The 12,861-nt window shown below is 35.5% G+C and overlaps 1 pseudogene across 1 annotated transcript; it reads right to left on the reverse strand.

The window, feature by feature from the left end:
- Positions 1-8,283: 8,283 nt before the first annotated feature.
- LOC143621173 (monothiol glutaredoxin-S17-like) lies at positions 8,284-12,496 on the reverse strand (annotated as a pseudogene). The gene is made up of 4 exons (XR_013151468.1): positions 12,298-12,496; positions 10,429-10,503; positions 9,630-10,338; positions 8,284-8,904 (listed from the first exon to the last, which is right to left on the reverse strand). The product of XR_013151468.1 is annotated as a monothiol glutaredoxin-S17-like (transcript).
- Positions 12,497-12,861: the final 365 nt, after the last annotated feature.

The following is a 12,861-nucleotide window of genomic DNA, read 5'->3' on the forward strand; positions in this document are numbered from 1 at the left end:
GTTCTGAAAGTCCAAATAAATGCAGTTGATAGTGATGTTTCAATAATTATATAAATTCTATATGACATGCCAACAAATATGCCAGTACACATATATTTATGTGATATTGTAAGGTGAAAGCATAAATAAAAACACAAAAATAAAGCATAACCAATTTGACAGTTGGACTGTGTGCCCACTTAGTTATATTTCTTGTTTGATGTACCTTTCAATCTATACAAATTATGCATTTTTTATTTTATACAAATTGAATATTAATCCCTTTAAATGCCTTCCATATATTTCAGGAATAAACAAGCTTACAACTGAATTCTAAATGGAATTTGAAAATTATTTTCCCGACGAATTAAGTACCGTTTCGTCACATGAAAAATCTTTACCCTGTCTCGACTTCGCTAAAGACCCGGTGGTTACGCTTTGCGGTCATTTATATTGTTGGTCCGACTAGGAGAACAGTGAATTGGCTTGTTGTGGGTCTACCTGGTTCTAATCTTGTGGTTGGACCGGATATCTGTTTTTTATATTTATTTTTATTTTCCAAAATCATTGAGCTTTCAGATTTTGTAACATTTTGAATCCGCGATATAAGTAGTTTTATATTCTGTTTGAAACCCCTTCGACCGGTTCGTTAGCTGGTTCGGTTATGAAAACATTGAGGATAATAATGGATTTGGCCAAATTGTCATGATTTATTGGGAGCTAAGAGTTGACTTATATCTCATGTGTTTGTGTTTGTGTTTGTGTTTGTGTTTGTTCTAATTAATAAACTTGTGATTCATGTTTTATTAAACAAAAATAGTTTAGGGTACAATTAGATACCAAGTTTGACCGGCTTCTCATACATCTGCATGTGCTTAGTTGGTCGAGTTTGACCCTTTCCATTTCCGGGGCGATTTTTGGTACCGTAACCAATGTTACAGAAATAAGCCGAATTTGCGTAGACTCATCGTCTCAACTTTCATGATTGGCAATGCTCGGATCTTTCTAATGCCTGAGTTTTACCGACTGACGTCACTCAATTGATCCACCTCAAATTTTATTGTTTTATTTTTGGTTTTTAGTTCTGGTATCATAATGCACTTGATCGAAACCGAAACCAGTCGAAGTACCGCCTCATCGTCCGGGTTTCACCAACCTACCCGGCGCGTGCCGGGTATAACACTAGTTAATAAACAAATACAACTACCTCATCTTATAATATCTAATATCATATAATATTTTTTGAACTTATGAAGAAAACTCCATGTTCATATAAAAAATAAGTGCTTGATATCTAAATAAAGTTGGCCAGTTAATATATATTATGTTATACACAAAATATAATTAAAAAATAATATACATTAATTAATAACAAACAAACCGAGCCTGTGCTTAAAAAACTACTCACGAACTGAACTCGAGCTTAAGTTTTATGTATGTTTAACAAGCCTACTCGAGCTTAGCTCGGCTCACCTTGTTTGCACCCCTATAGTTTAATATAAAATATCTAAAAAAATCAATCTCCATGATGTGGATGGCCTTATATATTTTAAAACTGCCATCCTTCAATTATACTAGACAGTAGACAGAGACATTTGGGTCCCTTGAAAAGCATATAAAGGAAAAAGTTGATTTTGCCATAGCTCATCAATGTTACCGTGATTCATGCATATCTATAATATATATAAACGAAGACATAAAAATCCTATGTGTCGCAATATGGTCGCTCCCATTTTTGGAGTCACCAGATTTGCTTGATTTTTAATGGAGCCTTCTCATGCATTTGACCCGAATTCATGGGTATGGGTCTTACCAAACCCAGATATTCCTTAAACGAGTTATAACATCTCATTAAATTAAAACTTATTCTCACCAAATTATTGATTTAAAGATCCTATACAATAGGATATAATAAAAATTAATATCTTATTTATTTTAAAATATATATATATATATATATATTATTTAAATTAGAAAACCAATTTGATAGTAAAAAAATAAACGAGTCTTGGGTCTCATCAAACCACAAGTATATTATTAACTTTCATAAATATTATTTATAATTAAAAACCAATTTTATAGTAAAAAAAATTAACGGGTCTTGGGTCTCATCAAAACCATATAGCTTTTAAACCGGGTTATAATATCTTATTTATTTGTGAAACAATTTATTATCAAACCATAAGTACATTATTAACTTTCATACAATAAAAATATAAATTCAAAAAATAAATAAATATTATAACAAACAATATAAAACAACCCCCGTAATACAGGGGGATAAAAACTAGTGTGTGTGTGTGTGTGTATATATATATAGGGTAAGGATCCTAAGAGAACCCTTTGCAAATTGAGAACTTTGAGAACCATTTTAGACCACTAAAAACACATTTGAAAAAAATATTTATAAAAATCATAAAACAAAAAATAACAAAAATTCTAAAAAGGTAAAAAAATCAAAATTCTTATATTTCATTCCGGTTTCATTAAAAAAACTAAACACAAAATAAAAAAAACGTTGTATTATACACATATGTATAGTTTTATTTAATCTTTAGTTACGTAATAAACACATATGTACAGTGTCATTTATCTTAAATTATACACATGTGTATAAAAAAATCATGTAAATGTACATATATGTATATATTATACATATGTGTATATAATTAGGCTAAATCGAGTTTTTTTTATTTTTTTTTATGAAACCGGGATGTTTAAATAAGAATTTTGTTTTTTTTTTACTTTTTTTTCATTTTTGTGTTTTTTTAATTTTATGATTTTTTTTTTATTTTTTGGGTTTTTTGTGGTTTAAAATGGTTCTCATGGTTCTCAATTTCAAAAAGGTTCTCTCATGATCCTGATCCTATATATATATAATATATATATATATATATATATATATATAAAGAAAAATGTGAGAATAAGAATAAAAGTAAATTGTTATTTTTCTAATCTTACAAAATCTTAAATATATATAAACGAAATATTTAAAAGCTCTCTGGTTGCTCCATACATTCTCTCAAGCCACCATATTGCATTATTTGTAAATGGAAGTTTTGATGCATATGACCCGAATTCACGGGTATGGGTGTCACCAAACCAGATAGCTCTTAAATGGGTTATAACATCTTATTAAATTAAAAATTAATCTCACCAAATATTTGATATGAAAATCTTATAAAACAGGGATATGTTAAAAATTAATATCCTGATTATTTAAAAAAATATTTATTTATAATTAAGAAACAATTTTATAGTAAAAAAATAAGCTGGTCATGGGTCTCACCAAACCCAAATATCTTTTAAACCAAGTTATAACTTCTCATTTATTTGTGAAACTCTTTCATCATCAAACCTTAAATATATTACTGTATTTACTTTCTACAATGAATTATATTAAAATCCAAAAAAATGTTTAAATATTGAAAACGGATAATATAAACAACTCCCGTAATACATGGGATAAAATCTAGTATATAAATAAAGAAAAATAGTTATTCTAAACTTGATAAAATTCCGAAATAAATAAATGTGAGAAATAATGTTCGCCAAGGGTATTTTTGTCCATTTAAATACGCAACTTCTTGACGCCAGATACAAGCAAACAACTAAACTTGGCGCTTCATATGCATACGAGGAAAGGATACATGCGTTATCAAAACTCGTTACTTGGACATGTAAAGTGTTGTGTGCGGGAAGAGTTTCACGTGTATACACTCGCTCTGTATATATGTTGCTGGTTTTGTAAGAATTTCTTGAAAAATTATGTTAGGTGGTATATCACTATATCAACCAACCAAATTGTTTTTTTTATTGATATAAAAGATAATATGGCATATTAGGTCAATGGCCAAAATGTCACCAAACATTTTTTTCTACGTTTGGATAATGATGATGACAGTGAAGAGGATGACATATCTTAACATCAAATGCAATTTTACAAATGATTTATTATTAACACGCATTGTCTAACATTCATGATTATTATAAAAGTATCTTGACAAAGATGTGTGTACATGTATACAAATGGATGTTAGTTGATCATTTTTTGTTGTACAAGCGGGTCGAGTGAAGAAACACTAATCGACCCCGGGCAGATTACGGATAATCTGGGGGTTAAATAGATGTTTCCCACGAGGGGTTAGGTCCGGCAAAGATGGTTCTTCTGATGACCTGCAAAACAGACACCGTGAGCTCGTCACTGAGAAGGGGGGGTACCTCCTTGTGACCACCCTCCGGCGTGAGAATCAGACTAGATTGCTCTTGAATATAAGTGTATATTAAGAGATTGCTAGAAAAGATAAGATAATGAGATATCAGATAATGTAATGTAATGTCCATACCATTCCAAGGTGTTGGAGTATTTATAGCCGAAGGTAGGTTTCCAAGAAGGTACAGTCGGCTGAATAGTATTCCTGTTCTGCCAACTGTGGGCTACGCACGTGCCATGCTGTTGGTTGGTGGGTAGGCAGCGGCTGATAGTGACCAGGCCGGCTGTGTACTATTCCTGTTCCACCAACTGCAGGCTACGCACGTCCTCCGACAGGTTGGTGAGTAGGCAGCGGCTGATAGTGACATACAGTACAAGAGCGTGTTGCTCGTCATACTGTTGTCAGTGAGCTGTCGTATCTTTGGTCAGATCTTTTGTCCATACCTCGTCAGGTACAGTACAAAAGATCCTCCAGTATCGTACGGACTGGCTCATTTGTGCGGGAGTGTCCCCGGCTTTGTGCGGGAGTGTTCCCGGCTTTGTGCGGGAGTGTTCCCGGCTTGCTCACTCCTTCTTCAGGTGACATTACTGAATTATTTAAGAGTTAAGTGCCTTGTGCGTGTAGCCTTGCTGCGCGGGTAGCCTTCCCTGATGGCTAGTATCCGTTGCTGCGGGAACAGGCGGAGTACGTCGACCATTGGGAGGCTTTTCCTGCGGGACAGCTTGCGTACTGCGCGTAAGGACGTCACGTCTCTGAGCATGGTGGGTCCTGCGGATCCAGTTGGTTTCTGCGTAGACGTCTCTTCAAGGTGAGTCTTGCGAGTTTAGCCTTTGCGCAGACGTCCCTGTTGAAGGTGAGTCTTGCGGGTTCAACTGCGCAGACGTCCCTCTTTGAGGTGAGTCTTGCGGGTCCAACTGGGCTCTGCTGGGATCTACCTCTTCATCGAGTTAGGGGTAAGGCTCCTCGTAATGGGGCGAAAATTTGCCAATTTTGGGGCGATAATTGAAGAAAACATCGCCCGCCCAGGCGATAAATGGGGCGACAATTGGGGGGGGGGGGATATTTGTCGCCTGATTGTGTTTTGTGTTTATTATTATTATATGTGTGATATATATATATATATATATATATATATATACACTAGTTTGATTCTCCCGTGTTACGGGAGTTTATTTAAGTTTTTGTTTCTAATCGTTTTGCTATTTTATGATGATTTATTTTATTTTTTAACGTAGTTTTGTTTTAATTTATATATCAGTTTGTTATTATATTTTTTAGTGTTTGAGTATTTTCAATTGAGGTGTGTAGGTTTTTAGATTTTTAACGAAAAAATAAACGAACACGAACATGTTGATTTTTTTAAATGAACAAACGATGGAGATGATAGACCAACAACAGAGAACATGTAAAAGAGATAAATTAAATTAGGGTTTAATGATGAAAGTATTTACCAATAAATAAGATTTTATAACCCATTTGAGAGCTATTAGGGTTTGGTAAAACCCATAACCCGTGGAAATTATTATTTGATGATCAAGAGGTTATTGTATGTATGTATGTATATGTGGGGTTACAACACCATTACACTCTTAAAACAAAAACTTACTCTTTGCTGACTGAGCGTCACATGGCGCAAGTCGCCCAATTTTGTAGTTCCTCTACACATAGCCTAACCGGGTGTGTTGCGATTGGCATTAACACTTTCGGTTTTGATGCATTCGATGTAACAAACGACATAGAAGACCTTAAAGGTAAATTTAGAGGTGCACAAAAAACCTGAATATGGAACCGGGCCCGAAAAAAAAACCGGAACCGATTTCCGACCCTACCGTAGGGAACGAATAGGGTATGTATTTCGGTACTAAAAATTGTACCCCGAACCGGACCCGGTTTGTACCCAATAATGTCCGAAACCCATAATCGGTTCCATACCCGAAACCTGGTTTTTCCAATACCCGAAGCCGGGTTTTTCAAATACCCGATATATACTTGAAATTCCCTAAAAATGTGCAGTCCCTTGTAAAACCCAATATATACCTGAAAAAAACCCGTTCCCTGTTTGTGGTGCGCGCATATAATGTATATGTGTGAACCCTCGGGTGGGCAAAAGTGAAATTGCACTAATTTTGACGTTATTTTACTAATCTCATGAAAATCACGTTAAAAGTGGCGGAAGGTTAATCAGGCATCATGTGGTGGCGTTGATAGCCGAAAGACAAGGATACATGCACCAATCGGCGGTGTCATGATGGTTGAGTGTTATGTGTCTTTATGTCCAAGGCTTGATGCAAAAATACTCGAGTCGGGGGTCTCACCGGAAGCAACCTCTGTATTCCTAAAGGGTAGAGGTAAGACTGTCTACATCTTACCCTCTTCAGACCCTACCATAGTTTTGCTATTGATGGGATTTACTGAGTACGATGATGATGATACCTGAAAAAAACCCAGAAAATTGGGTTCTTTTAATACCCGAAAATAGAATATTCAAATACCTGATTTTAAAATATCCGACGCGAATCAAAGGCATAGGATATAGTTTTTAGAGACAATAAATATCCTTAAAAACCCTTAACTCTAGTCCTAAGTCTCCATTATCTTCTATCCTAAATAATGAACTCCAAATCCATTAAAAATACACATACTAAATATTGGTGACAGTTTACTATTCATAGCACTTATTGCAAGAAGACACCAATATTGATATTTGCAGGAAGACACCAATATTGATATTGATAGTAAGGGAGGTTGGGACACCAGCGGGTACACCGTTGCTTGTTGCGCGGGTTCAAGCGGGTTGTTGTCGAATCTCTGATGTGCCACTTGGGTTAAGGGGTTGTTGTCGAAATTCTGTTGCCCCGTTCCTCTTAATATCTACGTTTTTGTTTCTCAAAACAAGCGTATCACATCAAAGTCGGCCCGACCTTCCTATTTTCTACCTTTTTGTTTTTAAAATAAGCATATCTCATCATAGTCGTTTAAAGTGTTTATTTCCATTAAAACTCGCCGTTTTAAGTGTTTTTTTACATTAAAACTCTACGAACTTCCATCATTTCGTGTTTAATCATTTTTTAAATTTCTTATAAATGCTTAAAAAGACTAAAATCAAGTGAACCAAATAAACATATATGAATCTAATGACATGTTTTTTTTGTTTTTTTAATTGGTTTTTATTAATCCCAACTATCGTCTTTTGGTCGATGTCGGTCCCAACTAACTAATTGACCGATGGCGGTCCTAACTTTTAACGTCTTTGTTCTCAACGGTCCACGACTAACAAAATCTTAACGCCGTTAATTGTAGGTCATCAGAAAACCGCTTTTGGCCGGAAAACTCCATTTTTTTCCGAAAAACTCCATTTTTCTCCCGTACATCTTTGTAACTTTATATCGGACATTTAGAAACTTTTTTCTAGTAAGAGCCACAATTATTGAGGTTTCCGGAACCCTAACCCATCGTCGGACACGGTTGGTGGTGCTCAAGTGATGGTGGTGAGTCAATTTGTGGTGGTGGCGGTGCTCTGGTGGTGTTTTCTGGAAAAAAAATGTTACTTTTCCGGACAAAAAACGTTTTTCCGGCGACATACAACTAACGGTGTTAGGATTACGTTAGTCGCGGACCGTCGGGAACAAATACGTTAAAAATTGGAACCGTTAGCAGCCAATTCGTTAGTTGGGACCGACATCGACCAAAATGAGATGGTTGGGACTAATAAAAACCAGTACACCTAAATTTAACATTTATAAAACTTTATTATTATTCAGCATTTTCTAGTTTTTTGTTTGTTAGTGTGTTTAATTAACTATACATTATGTTTAGATGAAAAACAACTGCTTAAACTAAACCAAAGCCCGACAGTTGATTCGTTAGGTAAAACGAGTACGAATCATTCTAACCCGACACATTTACAAAATTCTTGAAACATTATATAAAGAGAAAAAAAATCCAAACATGCCCTTAAGGTTCTAATTCTCAGTTATGAGGTTATACATTCATACTTATATATGCATACAGTTTTATAAAATACTTTAAACATTATAAAGGTTTATGGTTTAACTAAGAAAAATAATTCACCATGAGCAACTTCCAACTTCCAAGTACAAAGATACACACACAATAGTCTCAAAACACCACATAAACATTCTAAAAAAACAGTTTTCCACTTCAAAAGGATTTTAAAAAATGACAATTTTACCCTTTATTCTGATAAGGTAGATGCAAGTTCACCACTGCCTTTAAGCTCCATAATAATATCACACCCTCCAATCAACTCGCCTTTATAATAAAGTTGCGGGAAAGTAGGCCAGTTCGAGTACGTTTTCAGCCCTTGTCGAACACCATCGTCACTCAAAATGTCAAAAGATCCAAACTTTATACCTTCTTCCTTAAGGGCATTTACGACGTTTGAGCTAAACCCACATCTTGGGGCGTCTGGGGTACCCTTCATGAAGAGCATAACGGGCTTGGAATTAACAAGCTTCCCCAAACGATCTTCGAGAGATATGACACCATTTTCGACCAAGGTTAAAACAAGTTCTCCGCTTTTTTGCATTTCCAAAACGATATCGGATCCACCGATGAGTTCGCCTTTTATGTAGAGTTGAGGGTAACTTGACCAGTTTGAGTGGACTTTTAGGCCTTGTCTAACTTCATCATCTGAGAGTATGTCAAAAGTCTTGAAGTTGACTTTTTCTTCTTTGAGAATCTCAACTACCTGAAATAGTTTATATAGTTTGGTGATTTCATTTCGTTAAAAAAAATACCCTTTTTCATCTACTAACGTAGGCCGAAATGCATAGGAAGTGGTAAAATGACCAGTATACCCTTCTTGTATCTGTGTACTATATTTGGCCGAAACGCATTGGAAGTGGTAAAATGGCCATTATACCCTTCTTGTTTTCATCTACTATATTTGATCAAAAGACGTTGGGAGTGATGATATGACCATTACACCCTCCTCTTTCCCTATACTAAATTTGGCCAAAACGCATTGGAAGGGGTGAAATGACCTTTACACCCTTCTCGTTTTCCACCACTAGACTTGGCCACAACACATTGAAAGTGGTAAAATGATCATTATACCCTCCTCGTTTTCTTCTAATAAATTTGGCTAAAAGGCATTGAAAGTGGTAAAACTACAATTATACCCTTCTTGTTTTCGCCTACTAAATTTGTCCAAAACGCATTGGAATTGGTATAATGACCATTATACCCTTCTATTAAAACTATCTAGTAATAAACAAAAGCTGAAACTTTTTTTTTCACCAAATTCGTAAGCTTAACTAAATTTGACTTTCAAAGCTCATACTTACTATGATTTATGATGCGCAAAAACTAGTTCCATAGAACTCGATATATAATACCTTTCATCTAAATCATATTTATAGTTTTCCTAATAATCAAAACAATTTCATAAATAAGGAGGCAAGAATTAATTACCTTTCGGCTGAAACCGCATCTAGGTTCATCAGGCGTTCCCTTCATGAAAAGCATAACAGGAGCCAACTTAATGAGACTATCAAGGCGGGAAGTCAAAGCCAGACTCAACCCAGTTGTATTGGTCACTCCAGCCTGTTGACCATCAGTTCCCGCCACAGTTGACTTGCTGACATCATCATTTCCGACCCCATGATCCGCGAAAGCTTGTTTCAGTTCACCCCCCCTCATGAATTGCAATTATGATATCCGACCCTCCAAGAAGCTCCCCGTTACAATACAGTTGAGGATAAGTGGGCCAGTTTGAAAACTTTTTTAACCCTTCACGAACCGCGTTGTCGGTAAGGATATCAAAGATACCAAATTTAACGTTTTCGGTTTTCAAGATTTCGACGGCTTTCTTACTAAATCCACATTTGGGTTCTTCGGGGTTTCCTTTCATGAATAGCATAATGGGGTGAGAACGGATGAGTTTTTCGAGACGGGTTTTTAACGACTCGGTAACGCCAGCTGGCGGTGGCGGTTGAGTTTTCGCAGAGTTGTCGATTTTGGCAAGATCTTGGATTGCTTCGAGAACCGAGGGTCCTGCCGCCATCCCGAGGCTTGCGGGTGCAGCCGGTTCGCCAGCGTGGATTGATCCCACGATTTTTGAAACTTTGTTTGCCAGCTCAGATGGATACGTGCCTTCTAATGTATCAACCGTCTTGCCATCCTATAAAAATAAATTACGGTACACAACATAATTTAACAATTTTATTCTAAATTATGTGAAAAAAATAAGAATGAGAAAGTGTTGACCGACCTTGACAAAAGCGAAAAAAGGCACGGCGGAAACCGAATATGCCTCAGAAATTTCTGGTTGTTCTTCAGCTTCAACCTATAAATTTTTTACAAGAAAAATTAATCAATAGCAAGTATGATATGATCATGAACCAAATATATACAAAAAAGATAATACCACCACAAAAAAACGATTTCTACAGCCTAAAGTAGACGCATTTATAAATTTGTAACTTGGTAGATGGTAGTCGGTACCAATGGTTTGTCCATTAATGAAATGTTATATATAAGATATTAAGATGTCGACTATTCTTGGTTATTTCAAAATTGTGACACAGACTCACTATGATTATATTTCCAGCTCATAATTAATCAAGTGAGAAGTGAAGTTCAAACACCAACAGTAAATATACTTCTCATACACGAAATGTAGTATTATTCCTACGAACTAATAAACAAATGCAGAAACTCAATTTCATGATAACCAGTCGTTCGTTTCCAACAAAGCCAAGCATAATCACCAGAAAAGTTAATAACTCCTAAATTAAAATGTTTAGACGTCATACATTAACTGGTTATGTTCCCCAAGGCCCAAGGTCATACCCTGTATTCTTATAAGTTATTACAACGTGTTCGAAATAATAGCTAGTCAATAACCTACGGATAACCAGCACGCACATTCCACCACAAGCACAGCCTGTGAGGAGCCCGTTTCATTATTATTTTTCACACAACTAATGCAACACTAAGGGTGCAAACAAGCCGAGTCGTTCCCGAGCTACTTGAGCTCCGATCGATAAAAAGATCGGAACAAGGCGAGGCCGAGCCTCAAGTAAAGCACGTTTAGTTATAGCCCTAGCTCGAGCCTTGTATGGAAAGCTCATTAGGCTAGTTGGGCCTTAACGAGCCTTGTGTTTTTTTTCAAGTTTTACCTCCTTTTGTATGTATTAATTTTAGACTGCACAGTCAAGCTCGAGCCGAGCTTTGGCTCGTTTGAGATACAACCAAAGCTCAAGCCGAGTTTAGGCTCATTTAAGGGTTTTATTAAAATATACAAATATAACTAAAAACGTATATAAATTAATTAATTAATAGGAGTAATAAACAAGTCGAGCCCGAACTTTGAAAAATAACTTACGATCCAAGCTCGAGCTCTCGTAAGTCAAAACAAGCCGAGCTCAGGCTGGGCTTGGCTCGTTTACACTCCTAGCAACACTTTATTATCAAAAGATACAGTAAGTATAGGATAATTATGTGATCATCTAGTTCTAACAATGTACCGATTAGACGCGTTCTAAAATAGAGGTGTCTATGTGAGATTATAATCTTCTTTAAACATAACTAAGCAAGAGATCGGCTCGTTAAAAAGCTCGATCAAGCCCGAGCCCGAGCCTAAAAGTAGGCTCGTTTAATAAATGAGCCCAAGCCCGAGCTTCATTTATCGAGCTCGAGCCGGCTCGCAAGCCTAAACGAGCATGTCATTTATATAATTTTTAAAATATATAATATATATTTAAGAATTATTAATTAATATATATAATGTTATGAAAAAATAAATAAAAATAACTAAATAATATATGTTATTTTATACAAAAAGTATTATAATAGAAAAAATATTTAAAAATAATTATAATTATATAAAAATAATTGATAAATAGTAAACGAGCCGAGCTCGAGCTCTGTCGAAACGAGCCGAGCTCGAGCTTCGTATAAGTTAAACGACCCGTGCTCGAGCCTAACACAACCATTTTCACAAAAAAGTTATATATAATTAAAACCCACCATAAACCCTAATTGTCCATACAACAACCATATACTCAATTGCTATTAAAAAAAACTATTTTTATTAATAATAATAATAAGTTATGAAACAACAAGATTAAGCACATACCCTAACAAAATGGGCATATGGGAAATCAGAAGAAAGATGATTAAAAACTTGATCCATATGCTTAGAAGCTTCACACCAAGAAGCCCAGAAATGACCCATCTTTCACAACTTCATCAAGTTCTTCTTTTGACTTCAAATCTTTAACACCCATTATTATTATTATTATTATTATTATTATTATTATTATTATCTGCTTCCAAAACCCCACAACAAATTGTTAATAAAAGAGTGTTTTTTGATGACTTAGGGAAGAAGAAGAAGAAGATGGGTTTCAATTTTAGGGTAAATAAAGATTGCTGCTTTCTAGAATAATAATAAAGAATCAAGATTCAGACTTTTTTTTACGGGTCGGGTTGTAATCAAGTGTGGGCTTTTCTTTGTTAGTTTATCTCAAATTTACCCGCAAGAGGTGCACAAGAAAACCGGTTCCGAACTTGACTTGGCAGTTTCTATCCTGAACCCGACCCCATCCTATCCATGGTTATGGATCGTGCTTTGGGTTTCTCCACGGAACCAGACCCGGTTACACCAATACCCAGTCAAAATCTGGAAAAAAAAATCGGT

This window comes from Bidens hawaiensis, unplaced genomic scaffold (assembly GCF_021521415.1).
Source record: "Bidens hawaiensis isolate Kalapana, Puna unplaced genomic scaffold, B.hawaiensis_p1.1 tig00002772_1, whole genome shotgun sequence".
NCBI classification, from domain to species: Eukaryota; Viridiplantae; Streptophyta; class Magnoliopsida; order Asterales; family Asteraceae; genus Bidens; species Bidens hawaiensis.